At 34.4% G+C, this 19,014-nt stretch overlaps 1 protein-coding gene and 1 non-coding gene across 2 annotated transcripts in view; both read left to right on the forward strand.

Annotated features, from left to right (window-relative positions):
• The window catches only part of LOC119637683 (chitooligosaccharidolytic beta-N-acetylglucosaminidase), a 72,051-nt gene that overhangs the window by 17,930 nt on the left and 35,107 nt on the right, over window positions 1-19,014 (forward strand). The window lies entirely within an intron of this gene.
• On the forward strand, window positions 9,168-9,274 carry LOC119637733. The gene has a single exon (XR_005247329.1). It is a non-coding gene; the product is annotated as a U6 spliceosomal RNA (small nuclear RNA).

A 19,014-nucleotide genomic window follows, 5' to 3' on the forward strand; every position in this document is an offset into this window, starting at 1 on the left:
AGATAAAGACAAAACGTGATGTATATAAAATCGAATATTTCAATAGCCACAAGAACGTAAACACTATGTAGATAAGATCGAACATTTCCTTAGCAACACATCGCAACATTTTGCATTTAGTGTCTTGTGTATATAGAGAGGGCAGGATTGGGGAGCATTTGGCGGTGATAAACCTTGGACATACTAATGAGATTAGGTTTTATTGAGAGGTTTTAGTGTCTTCTTAAAACATATGAAAAATCTGCCCTTGAAGAAGTTCGTTCAAACTTTTTATAATTAATTTAGTGTCTTATGTATACGGAGGGGGCATGTTTGGGGCGAGTTTGGCGGTGGCAGGGCCTACACACAGCAATGGAATTGGTGTTCTATGATAGGTTTCAGTATTTTTCAAAACGTATCTAAAATCTGCAGTTACCTAATATCTCTGAAGGTTGTTACAGCCCGATCTAGATATTGCATGCTTTCAGTGTTTGTACTTTGATTTTGCATGAGATTTAGTAGCAATAACTTAGCTTTTTTGGGTTTGTGGTCGTAATTAAAGGCTTAGTTTGTTTTATATGTGTACGCTTGCTAATATTGTTTAATTTTAATACTTATTTTACTTGTATATTTTTTATTTCCCGATTAATCGTAAGTTATCAACGACGAAACAATGTGGGTTCTCTTGTTGGGATGTTTTCATTTCGGTTGTTTGGTTACATTAAATGACTTGATCTATCACATAATAATTTTGTTGCTGGAATGTTACTAATGAAATATTCCATTTTGTTATATGTAATGATTTCGGATGACATTATTGTTATTACTTATTTGAAAAACGGCACCGTCCGCTTAGATACTCTATGCCAGATTATAAAAATATTATTTCACACTGTTATTCGCTGCAGCCACAATTGAAAGCATGAAGGCAAGCCAGTCTAGTGTCGAAACTATCAAATGGTCGGATATATCACCTGCTTCTGTTACATAAAGCTTAAGCATATTGTTTGCGTTGTGAGTGCAAGAGAAGTGCGGGTAATTTTAAAATGAGTTGCGAAAGTTGCAACCAAAATCATACTTACACGAACAGTGCATGTTCGAATCCTGCTATCTAGTTGCAAATAACAGATAAATTGAATAATAACAAACTCTTCTCAAAGGGCAAGATTTTAGAATAACGCTTCTTCTCGTCGTTTTCTGTTCACCAAAATAATTTGTTGTTGAGAGCAAAGCAAACTTGGACGAATATTTTAAGGGAAACCACAACATTTTTTCCAATAACAATTCTACATGATACGATTACGTGACATTCCATTTAATCCCTATCAACCAATCGCTTTAATTATAAATGGTTAAAAGACTATAAGATTAGGCTTATAGTGAAAACAGTTTTACTTATTTAGAAAATTAGTCAGATATATGGATTGTTCCAAAATAGACTTTCAACGATTCAACCGAAACAAATATGCGCTTATAGGACCTAATGAATGGTTTACACCAGTTTATATGAAATCAGAACTGACCTAAAATTAACTTTCTTCTACTTCGTACTTGTGGGCTTAATTTAATTCGAATAAGAAATTATTATAGAAAACATCGGCAGCCTTATCGACAACAAGTGAGTTTTTTAAACTTTATTAACTACGCGCAAAGGAAATACTCTATTCTGCACTCTAAGCAAATTGTTACGTCAAAAGCGCAATATCAATCCATCACTTAAATATCGTGGTGGTATACTTTCTTTATCTAGGGACAAAACACTCACTTTTGCAGAAATATTTCTAGGAAATCATAAGGTCTCTTTTAACTTATGTTCTTCTATTACCCCTTGACACGTGTTCCTTTTACGTCTCGGAAGAGGGCTACATAAGCGAAGACGTGATTAAAATTTAGGAAGTTGAACCACGTCCACGAAAGTCTCCAACTTGGGATGGCACCATCACTGTAGCTTTAAAAAATATATACCAGGAAGGTATCGGATTTTTCACTTGCATAATTTGCCCATGTATCAAACTCCAACACTTTTCAAATATATGGAAATCGGCGATATTATTATTAAAAAAATTTCCAAGAAAAGTATTATTTCAAAAGACAAACTTTTTTTTAAAGATTCAGCAGAAAGTTCTAAACCAATTAGTACACATGTATAGGCATGTTAAAAACAGTTTTGAAATAAGTCGCTAGCTAAGATGTCTTTAGACAAAGCCTTCTTGATTTTGTTTGGTGTAATGGTTTGACTTTCAAAATAATATCTCTTCCTGTTTTTCGCTTCCCGAAGTTAAGTTAATCATAAGCATTTTTCGGAAATATATTTCTGCGTTTGCTTTTTGGATTATTTTTCTAAATTATTATAAATTTTGGCTACACGTTTTTATTCGTTTTTCTCTTCTGAATTTCAAAAATGTAATGACAGTGTTGCCTTTAATAAGCAAAAATTCGAAATTCTATAATTGAGATTCCCTTATATAAAGTCGTCATACGGTATGGAGTAAGTGTGCCCTAACCTAAACTAGAAATTGAGAAGTAAGCCAAAATATATTATTAACTATGATGCTAAATTTGCTTAGGGATTTTGTGCTTAAGACTTTTACAAAATAACAGATATGGAACCATTATAAACAAAAATTAACAAATTACTGGAAAATTCATATTGACAACGTGCATCTGCAGTAAGGGCAACCCCATAAATCATCATCAAATTGGGCTGGGAACTGGCATTTTATGCTCAGCATTAGTCTGCCTGTGATTAGCGTATCAACGATTTAGAAAAATTGAAAATATGATTATTTTATTTTAGAACCAGGAAGTTTCTACCGCGAAGGTGCCCGTAAGCTACCCGATAAGAAGCAAACGACCATAGATGGTGATAATGAATATTTCAACTGTTAAGGCTTCTACAAGTATATTTTAAATAATTTTGAATTTTATCAAAAAATATACAGAACTTATTAAATTGTCGTTTATCTAGTAACATTTTTTTAAATAACTTTTTATAAACTCTACAAACTATTGATTCCTAACCAAACAATTTTATTTGTGGATTTTCCTTCGCCATATATTCTGTTATTATTCTGCATTTAATATGATAGGAAAAGAATAGGGAAGTATGTAATATTCTTTTAAACAGTTCACAATAAAACTTCGATTTCCTCCTTTATAATTTAGGAGATTTAAGAACGTTACGTAGAGACTTGCATTAGGAAGTACTTGAAACCTATTTCAATTTTCTAAAAATGCGAAGGATTGGAAATGATTTGTTAATTATGGGTGTAGTAGGTGGGAAGTTTGTGGCAAGGGTTTAACGTGAGTTCCTGCCTGAAAGGCTTAACCTACACGGTGGCCCAAGCCACCTTTAAGCGTAACTAACTCGCCCCCTGGCGAGTTAGGCAATCCCCACAGAGTACGGGCCTAAACAGCACCAGAGTCCAGAATGGTTTATTGCATATGGATCAATAAACCCCATTCTGGTCAGTGGTGAGGCCTAGCTGTACTCGATTGTTTCACTTTGGCTTGGAACTGGCAATCACAACCACCACGAGTACTCCCCGAAGGGCCGCACCCAAGCAGTCAGGGCTCACAAATTGATCAACGTTATGCGTTCAAAAGAGGGAAAAATGCGCTCGCTATCACCATAAGGTTTCCACGGCGCCGTTGATCAATTACCACCATTACCCGCAGGCATCCGCGACATATGTTCAAAAGTATGTTAGGCAAAAGGGTGAAAAGCCTGCCGTCAATATCCCTTTTTAAGTTATGCACTTTCCAGCTTACTTTAACAGCACATAATAATATTATTTCTCAAGAGGGTTTTTTAAATAGGCCAAAGCGAAAGCCATCCGTCAAATCCTTTTAAATCGTATCATTAATATATAAGTTAAATATTCTTGAGAGAATTCTTATTATGATACGACTTTTAAACAAAGTCCCATCATATACCCGCAGGCATACGTGGCTTTGTGAGACGAGCCTCCTGACTCCCGTGGCTCCTAGTTTATTTAACAAAGCCTTTGGCATACTTTCAGCGGTTGTAAAAGCAGACCGCACTTGCCTTCGGATTCTCCATACATCCGGGTTAGCCAGCCCCCAGAACAACTTTTCATCGAGATATATAAGTCTCGGGTATTGCACTGACATGGCAGGGGCGATCTACCATGCACTCGCTAGATTACTACCTTCTACGTACTTTAAACCCATTCAGAAAATTCCTAGGTAGTAACCAGCTAAAGAGTGAAGAGTTCATCTTCCAGCCAACCCCTCCACCATCTCTAAGAAACTCGTCGCCGAGTTAGTAACCCAAAACCTTATTCCCTTCTTAGCCGGCCGAAGCCGTTGCCCGAGGATAACCACTTGGAGGTGAGGGTTTCGGCCATCTATGCTCCCCATTAAAGCATAGTTTAAGGAAAAATTTAATAGTAAGCTTGTTTTCGTAGGGAAACTTTAGAGGTAAAAACAGTGATTTCAATAGACTAACTAAAAACTAGCTACGTTAATGCAATTATTCGTGCTGATATATAAATTTTGTACAGTTTCTGAGTGATATTTCCAGACGCTGTACGCAAATCTTATACACCCATCTTGGTGTTTAATGAAAAAGAACATTTTTGATTTATTTTAGAAGCTATTACGAATCTTCAGTATAGAAGTATATAATAAGCACAAAGTGCTTTTGCTAATTGTAAGCATGTTATTGGTTAGTCCAGATCATTGGACCAATGGCAAACCTTGCTTTATGAATAAAGTCTATACATTATAAGTTACTTATAATTGTGTTTTCGTTTTATTTTTCGTACGTTTTTTTGTTGTTTTTAACGGATCACTGCTATTTCCAAATTTGATTTAATTTGAGTTAACGGATGCTTTGGACCTTCTAGAATATGTTGAACAAAATACATTATCTTACAGTAATTTTTTCCCTTGAAATGTAAAGAAGAGATTGCCCGTGTTACATGAATTCTGCCTGTAAAGTTATAATGCAATGTCTCATCTGGGGTGTTTTAGCTCCTCTAACACAGTAAGAGGTTATCTGGAAAAATGTTTATGTGCAGTTAAGAGTACTTCGAAAAAAATATTTGTTAGACGACCGTTGAATGGATATGAAGAACAAATGTAAGTCTTTCAGTGATCCTCTCAAGAACTTAAAAGTTAGGGAATGAAGGTTTTGCTGTTGATTATTAGTTTCGCTTTTAAATCATATATTTCTTTATTCTTTTCTTCATTATTGCGCAACTTGTGTAGTGTAACACATTTGATTCTGTGTTTGACAAATGCAGCCAAAGGAAGGTACTCGACAAAAAATATTGATGGTGATAAAAAACAATGCCTATAACACACGTTAAAAGTTTATAAGCATTTCCTTCCAAACAAAATTTTTGAAAAAGCACGCAGCATAACTCCCAAAATTTTCACTTTTTCAGTCGAATTTTTTACAATATATTCAGAGGAATATTCTAACGAGAAATAGGTGGGATATTTTCGGAAAAAGTACTTGGGAATCACACAAATCTCCATATTTTTAAAAATTGTATATGTTTCATCATGTAGATTAAAACTATCCTTTTTTTAAATTCACATTTTTCTAAGTTATTTTGTGGGCCGAAAACGCCCTTGGCACAAAACATGTCTGGCAGTTTTTTAAATTTTTCAGAAGTAGTTTTTTTAGGTTCAAGTATATTTATAGTTAATAGTTTATTGAAATGTTATCAATCTTTCACTGCACCTTCGATTCATAAAAAATTGTCAAAAAACCTTTGCTTTTAGATTCTTACAGCGACCTTACGCCTTGATAATAACATGTTTTGTTTACAGAGTCTTAAATACGAACTGTTTGAGTTTGCATCTGATAAACCTGTATTAATATACTTTCGTCGACATATATGGCACACACATACCTCTTTTTGGAATTTGTTAAAATCTGTTTTCTTCTTTTTATATTACTACCTTAATGTTTTATCTAATACTCTCCTGTTGCTGTGGTTTTTGGAATTATTCAGTAAGTCCAAACACCAAATGCAGAAAGCGTTACAATATCGGAAGCGTCAAATACCGCGGTATAGATCGCACGAGTAATTAAGAAAATGAGTTGGGTGTTGAGCGTTATTAACTGCTCCAGCCAGACCTCGGTGGTGGGGAACGGCGCTAATCATTACTGCAACTCTGCCTACTGTGAAAGTGAAGACTGTTGCAATATGCAAATAAGCATTGTAGGCATATTTTTTAGCATAGCGACACTAGGCCTCCTATTCAGGGATACGTTCGCTGTATTTCTCACACATTCCGCACACCTCTTTGATTGTCATTTGGTCAATCTATGACCTATTGTCTTTCTGAGCAGCATTCATCTTTCTTATCTCAGGTAACAGATCCCTTTGTTGACAACTTCAAAATATGTCGACAATAAGTTCATATTGTTAAACGAAAACGGAAAAAATGTAACTTGCGATGGACACCAAGATAAATAAAATTCTCTCTGTCGTCTAGTTAAAAACTCGATCATCACTTATTATTACGTTATAGACACGATACAATTACAATTCTTCCTTACTTATGCCAAGATGCGGAAACTTGGGTAGCATTTTGCACTTGTGATGCTTTCATACGTATTTAAAGAAACATAATGTGCTTAGAAAGCTTCAAATTTATAAGGACTTTCATGAAGTTATCACAAAAATTCGGTCATTTGTTTGTTATTTATAAGCACGTAACAATGCTTTTGCTTATGTGAAAACGACACGTTAAAGAATTACATCTTTAGCGTTACGGTTTTTGATATGGAGTAAAATCGATCGTAACGGACAACTGTAACCACTATTGGGTATGAATTTTTTTCGATATCGAATGTAAAATCTCATATTTTCCCACAAAACCAAAATTACTATTGGGTAACAAAAGGGAGATAAAGTGAAGTATTATTTCGAAAGGCAATTATTTGATACAAATATCGGACATAAAAAAACGCATAATTTTGTTAACGATACAAGTTTGCTACGATAACAATAGAAAACGCTATAGGGGGACACCGCCCATAATGATACGCCCTATACCATTTCGTTTAATACAGTTATTCATACAACGACTTTTCAAAATAAGATGTTGTGTGGCAAGTGGTCAAAAAACTAATCCGGTCTAAAAAATTTTGAATTGGTTCGTCCAAGGGTCAAAACAAGTCGGTGTACCAAATTTCATCAAAATATTCCAAAAATTGGGGCCTGCCAGTTAAGTATAAGAAAACCAGATAGACGGACAGATAATCATAGATCAATTCAAAAAATGATTTTGAATCGGCCGGTAGAATAAAAGGGACTAAAAGATGAGTCGATTCGCGTCTCCCATATATCTTAACTTTCACATACGCTTTTATTACAAGAGACGTAGAGTACAATGATGATTTCCTGTGCTTTCGCCTGCTAATGCTATGAAATAAAAGGGTACTATTAAGAAGGAATTAAAAACAAAATTTCTAATTGGGAACGATTGAAAGTAGTATTTAAGGATTATCAAAACAACAAAGATGAATCGTTCCTTTAATAAGTCCAACGCGAATTAGAACGAAAAAAATGTGGGACACAACTACATCGAGTCCTATGAATACAATTATTACAAAAAGCGATTGGGAAAAAAAAAGTACCTAAAGTCTGTAATGAAATGGTTAGCATTAAGATATGATCTATGCAAGCTGAGGTAGAAAAATTGAAAATAGATATGAAGGTCAATAAATTTATATTAGCCATTAAAAACAGGAAGTTCGAAATTTTAAATGAAATTTGTTATATATGTTTGAATTTTTCAAATTTTTTTTGCAATTTTTTTTTAAATTATCGTTGAAGTTTTTGTACAACGTTCCTGTAATTGAAATTGCATTGCAGTGGCCACTGCCATTTTAAATTTCATATGTGATACCAATGTGGTAAAAAGTTTCCAAATTTGTCTTTGTTTATTTATTTAAATAATTTCGGCTACAGAGATAGTTTCAGCCGAGTACGCAGCTTATAATACGCGATAAGTATGTTTATATAAGCAAACATTTCCGCAAGTTATTGTGAAGAAATTGGCAACCGAAAATGCAAGTTGCGGGGTTTTTTTTTTAATTTTGCTTGAAAAAGGCAGGCTGCAATTTGCAAACACATGAACGCCTGACATAAATACTATATATATTTATTAATTAATAAGATATTGGCCGACCATTTACTTTTAAAACAATTAAAGCAATTCCTCGCGGTATAAATACCCTGAGCATCGCAATAGTTCCCAACGGAATGTTGTTCCATTCTCAAACCAAGACATCTCCCAATTTCGTCAACGATATTGGAGATGGAAATCGTCTCCCCACTCTCTGCACTAAAACTTCCCATAACGGTTAAATTATGATAACATGATTGTGCTGGCTAGGGAAGAGGTTTCAAGACATACTGATGCTCATCAAACCAAGACTGAACTTTTTGGCTGTGTATGGGCGCATTATCATCTTGGAATAACATGGTGTTTGCCAACAATGTTAGCTTTGCGGCCCATCCGACGTACTGATTTTTTGTCGAAATAGCATTACTCAAGTGGGTATTGAGTTTTGCTGCCACATTTGCCGCATTAGCTTCACGTTATCTGGTCATAATTCTTTTTAATGTTCGTCGTTTTCTGTCGGTTAACTTTGAGTTGCGCCGGCTAATTCTCTTCGCCGCTGAGGTCTTACCACATTTTGTGTACGCTATAATTATCGTGGATGTTGCCGTTAATCAAATTTTGTTTAAAGTTTTGTCACAAACTATCTTTCTCCCTTTCTCTCTTTCTGCCTTTCGAAGTCTGAGAGTTCAAACGGTTTAGCAATCGTTTATTTAACAGCCGCAAAGCAAAGCATATTGTTATGTACTGAAATATAACCTACAAGAGCTGATATATAAACTGTACAATAGATATGGGTCGCATTATTTACACGACATCACTGTTGACAATATGCAAAAAAACGGCACTATATTGCGTAATGTTGATATGATTATCTCCTTTATCAACTTTACCGCACTTGAGATTTGATCCCATGACCATTGAACTGTTATTCGAGATACTTTGCCTACAGAGCCGCTCAGGCGGATACAAAAAAACTGTCCATAATTTCCAATGTAGATCCCAATGTAGATGGAAAGAAACCAGAAATTTGTTTCTAATATTACGAATTGTCCTGGGAAATATATTCTACCATAGTTCTTGCTACGGCAGAACATATACTAAAATTGGAACGATACAGGGAAGATTAGCATGGCCCCTGCGCAAGGATGACGCGCAAAATAGTGAAGCGTTCCACATTTTTGGAAGAATTAAAATGTTATGGGTATCAAATCTCATCGTTTTATTGGGAAATGAGCAGGCTGATCGAACGGCAAAGGATTCTGCTTCTGCTCCTCCAATTATGGATAATGTTATGGAAAAGTTGGATCTTCAAAAATATATTGGAAGAATAGTTAAAGAGAAAATTACAGAAGGAAATTTACACTGTCATCGTCAACACTACTCTTCTATTAACCCTCAATTAATTCCACCTTTATATCCAACAAATGTTGAGAAAACCAAGATCCGAACATTTTCGAGAATTCCCTTTGGTCATACAATTGCAACTCACCAATGGATCTTGAAGAAGTCTTCCTCCCTAATCTGCAGTTTTGGACAAACTCTCACTATAAAACACATTCTCTGCGACCGCCTTAACTTTTCCTTGGCTAGAAGTATTGCATTTGGAACGATTAACCCTTTGGACATTCTTAAATCAGCTTCAGAACAGAATATCAATTCAATATATTACTTTACTAATACTACTAAGCTCATTATCTAATGTACATTTCAAATTAGAGCCGATAGCCTGTGTTGCTAGTGCTCAATGTCTTTTTTTTAGTCTAAGAATTTATTTCATTAGTCTAAAATTATAATAATAATAATAATAATATTCTACTATAATTCAAAACCTCCACATTTGGCTTCCAGTTACTATTGCTTACATCAGAAAGGGAAAACGAGCTCCCCTGCCAGAAACGCATCAAATTAGGACATGGGATAGAAAATTGAAACATATTTAATCGTCTTTGGCATATTTTTACCAAAAGAAAATTGCTCAATAATTTATGTATTGAATAGTGTAGCTCCTGAAATACACTATATCACATGTGAAACCAAACTTGGAAACAAACTTCATAGGTTAAAATATTGTTTACGCCAAAGCGTGGGGCCGTATCCTTGTTTTATCCAAACGTTTGCATCGCCCAGAAGAAAGACTCAGAGGTGCCATCGTATATATGTGCTTGGCCAGCATCAAATTTCGAATGGACTAACCATCTCCATTTATCCGTCTGCGTAATATTCACAGCAACCCGTCCCACGCTTGCAAAAATTAAGACAAAACGTTCGACAAAATCATCGGCTCAAATCGGTCAAGGGACACGCCTACAATGCAGGATAAATAGAGAACATCTTTGCTTTCGTGGCTTTTTGTTCACGATCCATAAGCTATAATAGGCACATGAACAGATTTTCTGCGTTTATTGTATACAAATTGAAAAAATATCATCCAATGCTACAGAGTATGGAGTTTTGGTTTTTATCGCACTTTTTGGCACCGTATTAAGATACGGGTGGCGGGCATACATTACTCGCTCACAGTCGAATATAAATTTCTAACTTGTTTAGTTTCGACTGTTTGTAGAGAGTCATGAAAACATTAACCTGACCTTTTGATGCTTATAGATACAAAGAAAATGCATTGTATTGGCTGCGCCTGTTTTTGAATTTAGTTCCAAGTGTCATATTCAAACCATATACATATGTTCTCAAATGGTGGTCTTTTTTTAGTTAAAAGCTTCATTTAATATGTGATTAAAATGATTTCAATGAATTTAAATGCTTTTTTGTTCTTTATTTACATGATAAGCTATTTACGAACTAACTGATTTTATCTTTTAGGCATATCGTGTATGTTATTGCTGTTTTGTTCTCGTTGTTGATGCCGTTATGTACAGAATATGATAATGAAATGCTTTAAGCATTTCAAAGTGACTGATGTCCCGATTAGCCATACATGCTGTTATAACATGCACACATGCTCGGACACAGACGTGCATATATACGTATATCACAATTGTGCTTGAAGTAAAAGATGTGAAGAGGAAAAAAGTGCATTTGATAAACTTGATGAATTAATTTTAAGTTACATATACAACAGCAACAACAATGCAACAAATAATTGCACAAAAATTGCAGGAAAGTAGATGTATTGTATACACACGCAAACATATATTCACCCGCCCACCCGCACACACACATACATACACGTGCGCTCGCGCGCATATACACGCGCGTTAACATATAAAGAAATGTATATGGATATATATTTATTTATTTCTTTTTGGTTTACTCACTTGCTTGTTTATGGGTTTGTGCTTTGGGAAATACTCAGTAAAGTCTGGCATGTTGTGAAGCAAAAATCATTTAAGAACAAAAAAAAAAAAGACAAAATGAAACAATGTACAGGAAACACATATACATAGACACGTATATACATACACATATAAAAATATCAAAGTGACACAAAGCGCCACAATACCAACGAACAAAGACAATGAAATTCATTTCTGGCGTTAAATCATGGCTTAATTAGAATTTTTAATTATCACTATGGCATGGTAACAAAGGCGTAAAATTTCCACGGGTATTGAAGGAATCCATAAATAATATAACAGCAGCAACGAACGACAACAACTACAGTAATTGACAGATAATACAAATATAAACAAAACAAATTGATGACGGTACAGAAGAAATTACGAAATGCAAGGAAAAAAATTGTAAGTTCTTTTTTGATGTTTTCAAAGTGCAGGAAAATAGAAAATTTTTTCACAGCGCTTTACCAAAACCCTATCAAGAAAGCGTAAGGACCACATTTTTAATCTCTCTAAGGATTTTTATTAATTATTTTAATTACCCTTTTCATAAATGTTAATGGAATCATATTTTCCTTCCATCATCATCGTTTCTCCACCAGTTTACTCTTCCTTGCTTCCTTTCTTATTCTAGTTTCGAGTGAAATTTTGTTCATCGTTAATATCAACGCCAACCTCATTAGGTTAATTAATCTCTTTTCTCCTGCATATTTCACACTGCCTTGCATTTTTATGTAACAGACCGAGTTGTGCAGAAAAACAGTGACGTCGAAAAGGAGAAAACGGTTTACGATAAATAGGAATTGTTCAAGACGAACAGGCTTGAAATGTCAAGTAATAGCCAGAAAGCTAGGAAGTGACTACAAATTTGTAGGGTTTCAATTAGGACTAGACGTTTTTATAATGGAAGAATATAATGAATTTGCTTTTAACTTTAAACTAGATTTAAATTGTGAAGTCGTATTGGTGAAGATACACCATTTACGCTTTGCAGTTTCTAGTAAACAATTCTCAAAAACATCATATTAATACCGACTATGTTTTCAAAATATGTGACGAAATAATTTGGAATTCTTATTCTATTTTTTTTTTTTTTTTTGGGTTTTTTCACGCACTGTACATAAAATAGTGGCCAGATTAAGCTGTCTTTCAAGTTTCCCAATTAAATACATGATCTTAGCTCTTACAACTACAAGATGTCTGATAAATTCAAGATGAACCAACTAAAAGCTTTTGGTGATCACTCAAAATCTCAGCCCAATTAAGAAAATATACACACTAATGGAGCCCTACTTTAGTTCTGAGAGTTAAAAACAAGTTACAAGTTACAAAGCATTAGTATAAATGATTTTCATAGGGGCAATTCGTTATCATTCCGCCTCCTTGCCGTGATATTGCGACATTCTGGAATAGATCGAAATTACCAAACGCTGAAAGAATGCACCTTTAAAAACCTCAAAATTAAAACACAGATCTGACGTCTAGCGAACCTGTTTTCACACCAACACATTTTTAAATAGGGGGCTAACTGGAGCGTTCGAATACACACAAGATCTTCTCTAAAAAATCGAAGTGTATTTACACGGTCCCAATAAATTATTTTTCATGATTTGCTGGAGATAAAAAGTGGCCAAGGTTCGCCTGAATTAGTTAATTCGCAATTGGCCCTAAGATTCAATTATCTAGGAATCAGTTGTTTTAGTATAAAGCCATTTATACTTTTCAAACGAACGCCGGTTACGCTTCTGCCACTAGATACTAAAAATTATACCGAACATCACAAAAGCACATATATATGTTTATATACTTTACGTTTACCGCTTTCACCACCTAAAAGTAGACAGTGAGAAAAAAATAATTTTCATAAAACTAATTGCATTGCGCATACAATGTCATTTCATTAAAAAAAAAACTGTAAAAAATTAAATAAATAAAAAAAGAAAAACAGAAACAACTGCAACTGCAATGGAAACCATCATCAACATTTTACTGTTGCTAGTACTGTTGTTCAAAAATGGTGCTGATGTTGATGGTTGTTGATGTTGATTTACGTCAGACATCATGTTTAATGAAAATGAATTTATATGCCATACAACGAAAACACACAAGTAAACCATCATTATTATCTGTGTATGCATGTATGTGTTTAAGCCAAGAACTAAATATAAAAGAAAATAATGAATTGAAAAAAGTAATTAAAAACTGTAAGAGAGATAGATAACCAACTGACTAAATAAGCGAGATAGAGTGAGCAATATATTATATTATAATCACAAGAACAATTCTTCATATATGCTGTTACGCTGCTATTGCCGTTGCTGTTGTTCTTGTTTGGCATAACAATATAATGAAAAATACATTACACCAGGAGGATAACAAGAACAACAAAAACGACAGTAGCAGTAGAATTATGTTGGCAAGTTATGAAATGAGAGCATACAAGAATAGTAGTGAACAGAAATCTAAATTAAAATACATTTACGTACAGCAGAACAAAAAATACTGACAATATATTCACACATATACATACTCACACAGGAGCACAAATACGCGTCGTTCACACTCATACCACAGTAAATAACATTGTTTGAACAATGTGACAACTCACTTTTGAGAGCGCTAATTTCAACACATTACACACCTTTATTAAAATTGATATGTGTAAGTTTATATTAGGTATTTAGCTATGTATATATACATATATTATATATATAATCTTATATATATATTATATATTATATAAATTATATATGTATATTATATATATATATATATACATATCATGTATATATGATAAGGTTATACATATATGTATATTAATATGTGAAACTTTTGCATTCCTCAAGTACGAACACAACTAACGGCAATTATTTAAGATTCGAAAAATGATTTTTTAGAGAATCTTGAAACGTTCCATATTCGGTAATGAGTGTGCTTGCGAAGTGTTGCATCCGACGTGCATTTATAAATAGAGCTAAAAATTTTTTACAACGATCACGTCCAGAATTCTTTACTTTCGTAGGGCATTACCAATAATATTTACACATAACTACTGACATTACATTACGCTTGTAGAATTTGTGTAGCGCATAAAAATACTAATAACACGATGACGGATGCAATATACCAATTGAATTAATCAATCAAGCGACAGCGAATTTCGTACATATGTCCCTCCACCAGTATGTCTATTATAATCATGATTAAGACTCAAACCCTTTGTGTAGAAAAGCAAGCTTGATGTTAATTGTTTATTAAACTCTCGTCAGCTTAAACTTGAATGAAGACATTAGTTAAAACGGTGAACAACTGGCAATAATCTGATAACTCTTCTGCCTAGATTATTCGTAGGGAGCATTCAGTTTATTCTTAAATTTTTCCTTATTAATTTTTCTTAATTTAGCGATGTACTTAGTTTGGAATGGTGATTTTACGTAATTAGACTTTTTTGAATTAGAAAATTATTGTAATCTCTTCTTTTTTTTTAAACCAATAAATTGTGGACACAGAAAGTGAATACCTTTTCTTAGTCACAAACACTACTTTTTGCATACTTTTTTGCTGGAATATTAAAAAAAGTACACGAAACTATAACATACGAGAAGAGAGTACTACAACTTTAAATAAAAGGGCGGAGGTCTAAAAATAAAAGTTTCTTATCTTATTTGTAAACTTTTCAGCAGCCAATTTTGATCCGAATGACATTTTTAATTTTCGAAATTTGCGGGTTATATTAGGATTTTCTTTAGACTAATAACATGCAAGTGGCACACTTATTATAGTCGAACTTCGATTAGTGCTTAAGAAACAACGAATAATAGCTTTGATTATAGTGCAAATCATGTGAACCCTTGAGCTCACTTTATAAAGTTTAAAGGAAGCCTTTCCATTACTTTATTATCTGCCCAATCTTACTTACAATCAAAATTAAGATTATGCTTGGAGTTTTCAACAGCATGGACGTATTGAGAGTCTTCGCTGTTAGCAGTTTTTTTTTTACTTGCCACTACATTAGTTCAAAGTCAAGAGGTCTTCGATATTTTCATAGTTTCAAGTGAAATCGTAGCAATTTGAACTTCACTGCACTTGTGTTTTAACAACTCCCAATTTTTTGTAAATTATGAACTGTTTTTACTTATTTTTTATTTAAGAAAGGGATTTGTTAGCGTTTTCATTCCTTTCGCAATTTGTGAGCATACTTACAGAGTATAGCTCATATATTATTAATGACAATCAGTTCATTGGTAGATCCAGCAACGTCAGTCTCTACGTTTTCTTACGGTTCGCTTGTAGAGCCTTAAAACTTGCAATGATTTAGATATAAAGCGGAGAAATGAATTTAAATACAGAAAGTTTTGATATATTTCTATCAATAACCTAAGTTTTCAAAGTTAGATAAATGGCTTTTTGAAAATTTATCGAAATATGTGCAATGAGCATAATAAAAGCAATATATAGTCTTGCTGTTATTGGTAATGACCCATTGAAATGGTTTGTGGTTTTCGCAATAGAATGACGAAATTAACACAGAATTTTTCATCTGCTTCGAGAAGTAAGAAAAAGAAAATTTATAAATAAATCAAAAGAGTCGGAGAAATGGTCTTACTTTGGTCTACTTTGATATTGGCGAGTTTCAAAGTTTAAGAGCGGATAACTTTGCTCCAAAAAGGATATATCTGAAAATTTTCAGTTCTGTCCATTATTGTGAAGAAATTTTAGTCAAAAACTAAACTAATGCTTCTAACCTGAAATAGTTCCGGCCTTTTCTCTTCCAACGTGGTAGACAAATTTACAAAGTATGGATATAAAAGCCTACTGAATAACTTAGACCATACACTCGCCTTTATTGAAAACTCTAGCACACTTGACATTTGAACCCGCCACCATTGAGTTGGTAATCGCGATACTTTTCATACTCGGCTATGCATTCGCATTATTAAGCCTATACATTTTATTATTTTTGACAGTAACATAACATACACGCACAGGTCTATTTTACATAAAACGAATAAAAAAATTATATTTGGGTATATCCGTCATATCCATTTTAAAAGCGACTAAAGAAAAAACCCAAAAAACTAAATTTCCATACTTTATAATATTAGGTGCCCGTGGCTAGCTTTTGTAAAATATACACGAAAATTTTTATTGCGTGCCTATTGCGCAATGAGCAAGGAACTCAGAAATCCGAGACGTTCTAAACTTATGTCGTATTATGGATGTCGTTCGAACTATTTGATCTTGGGACCAGAAATATCTGTTACACTAAACAGATTACACAATTAGATAGTCAGACAGAGAGGCGACACAGATCGACAGACAGAGATACTTAAATCGGTACAAAACTTGATGCAATCAAGAATATATCCGGGTGTTGTAAGTGGTTTGGCAATATGAATATACTTCCACCCCTCTGTGGTAGACGTAAAATGTCAAATCTTGTTATTTTATAATATTAGGTGGACATGACCCATTTCTCCATTTTTTCACAGATACGGTACGTTTGTTGTGTTTACAATTTATTTTGGCGGTACTCTCAGCTCAAAATGTTCTTGCCGGACTATTCGCCCGTCCACATATATTCTATTTATATACATTTTTACAAGCATGTTACTACACCTAAATTTATGGTTTTATTTCTAATCCCAGCCTGCTTTTCCTCTAATCGTTTTCATCGGCCTGCAACTGCATGACGCGTTTCGAATGTGCACTTAGCTTTTACCTGTCTGCTTTTCATCGGCCTGCAGCTGCATGAGGCGCTTGGCTGAAATTAACTGGATTTGGGATTTTCGTAACAGTATTTTGAGTAGCCCTTACGAGTAAATAAGTATATGTTAGTCAAAAATATTTGGCTACGCCTATTAACTGATAGAAACATCTTTTGAGTCAAATTGTAAAAAAAATTCAAAAAATATTTATGTCAAACATCACGCTGATGTCAGCTAATAGTTGCTTGCAGGTATTCTGATAATTTTTTTACATGAAAAAAGCGTTTCTTGAGAAAAATTAGTACAAAATATATTAGCTTGGGGAAAAAGAAATCCATTATTTTTTCGGTAGATGGCTGCACTGATAGATTTCTCGTAAAGTATCGATCAAACAATTTTATATTTATGCTCGTTAGAAAGGTGACATTTCGCAGATAAAAAGAATTCTTTTGCTGTTTTTTGTTTGGTGCATTCAGTTCTGAGTTACAGCGTGTTAAAAATGGAAGTGAACAAAGAGAAAATTCGGTACATTTTACAGTTTTTCTTTCACAAAAACGAAAATGCAAGCCAAGCGGCTAAAATTGTGAATGGTGTTTATGGTTCCGATACTGTAACAGCCAATTACATGCAATTTTGGTTTCGTAGATTCCGTTCAGGAATTTTTGATGTTAAAGATGCACCTCGCACAGGTAGGCCGGTCGTCAAAATGTCGATAAAATCGGAGAAATGATCGAAGTTGACCGGCATGTTAGTAGTCGTAACATCGCCCAGGAGCTAAAAATCGACCATAAAATAGTTTTAAACCATTTACACAAAGCTGGATTCAAAAAGAAGCTCGATGTTTGGGTGCCACACCAATTAACAGAAAAAAACATGATGGATCGAATTTCCATCTGCGAAGCCTTGGCCAAACGGAATGAGATAGACCCATTTTTTAAACGGATGGTGACTGGAGATGAGAAATGGATCACATACGATAACCCTATGCGAAAACGATCGTGGTCAAAGAGCGGTGAAGTACCTCAAACGGCCAGGAAGGTTTTGCTATGAATTTGGTGGGACTGGAAGGGGATTATTTATTATGAGTTGCTTCCATATGGCCAAACGCTAAATTCTGATCTCTACTGCCAACAACTGGACCGTTTGAAGATAGCGATTGACCAGAAATGGCTAGAATTGGCCAACAGGAGAGGTGTCGTGTTCCACCAGAACAACGCTTGGCCACACACATCTACAGTGACTCGCCAGAAACTTCGGTAGCTTGGTTGGGAAGTTTTAATGCATCCGCCATACAGTCCGGACTTGGCACCAAGCGATTATCATCTTTTTCTTGCATTGCAAAATTTCTTTAATGATTAAAAAATTGGAATCTAGGGAGAATTGTGAAAATCGACTACTAGAGTTTTTTGCAAAGAGAGACTAGGACTTCTATGAGAGAGGCATTTCGAAGTTACCTTTAAAATGGCAACAAATCGTACAACAAAACGGTGGATATTTGACCCAAATCGGACAATCCGAAGCATGTTAAATAAAGTCCTGAAATTCACATAAAAATAATGGATTTCTTTTTCCCCTAACTAATATTAATCGAAATATCTTTCATCTTTTTCTACAACTTCTTCCCATCCTCCTGGCAAAAGGGCGATGGAGAGAATGGTATTGGTTTAGCAGCAATCCAATCATTAACCCGTTTTTGCACTTCTTCAGCCAAGCCATGCTGCATCTATCCGAACAAGTGGTAATCAGAAGGCGTTATGTCTAGTGGGTACGCTGGCTGTGGCAGAACTTCCTATCCGAGCTACAACAGTGTATCCTTTACAACTATCGCAACGTGTGGTCAAGTGTTGTCATGCAAGAGGACTACTTTGTGTCTATTAGCCGCTATTGCTTGTCCTTTCTTGTAACAACACATCACT

The sequence above is a fragment of the Glossina fuscipes genome, unplaced genomic scaffold (assembly GCF_014805625.2).
Source record: "Glossina fuscipes isolate IAEA_lab_2018 unplaced genomic scaffold, Yale_Gfus_2 60, whole genome shotgun sequence".
NCBI classification, from domain to species: Eukaryota; Metazoa; Arthropoda; class Insecta; order Diptera; family Glossinidae; genus Glossina; species Glossina fuscipes.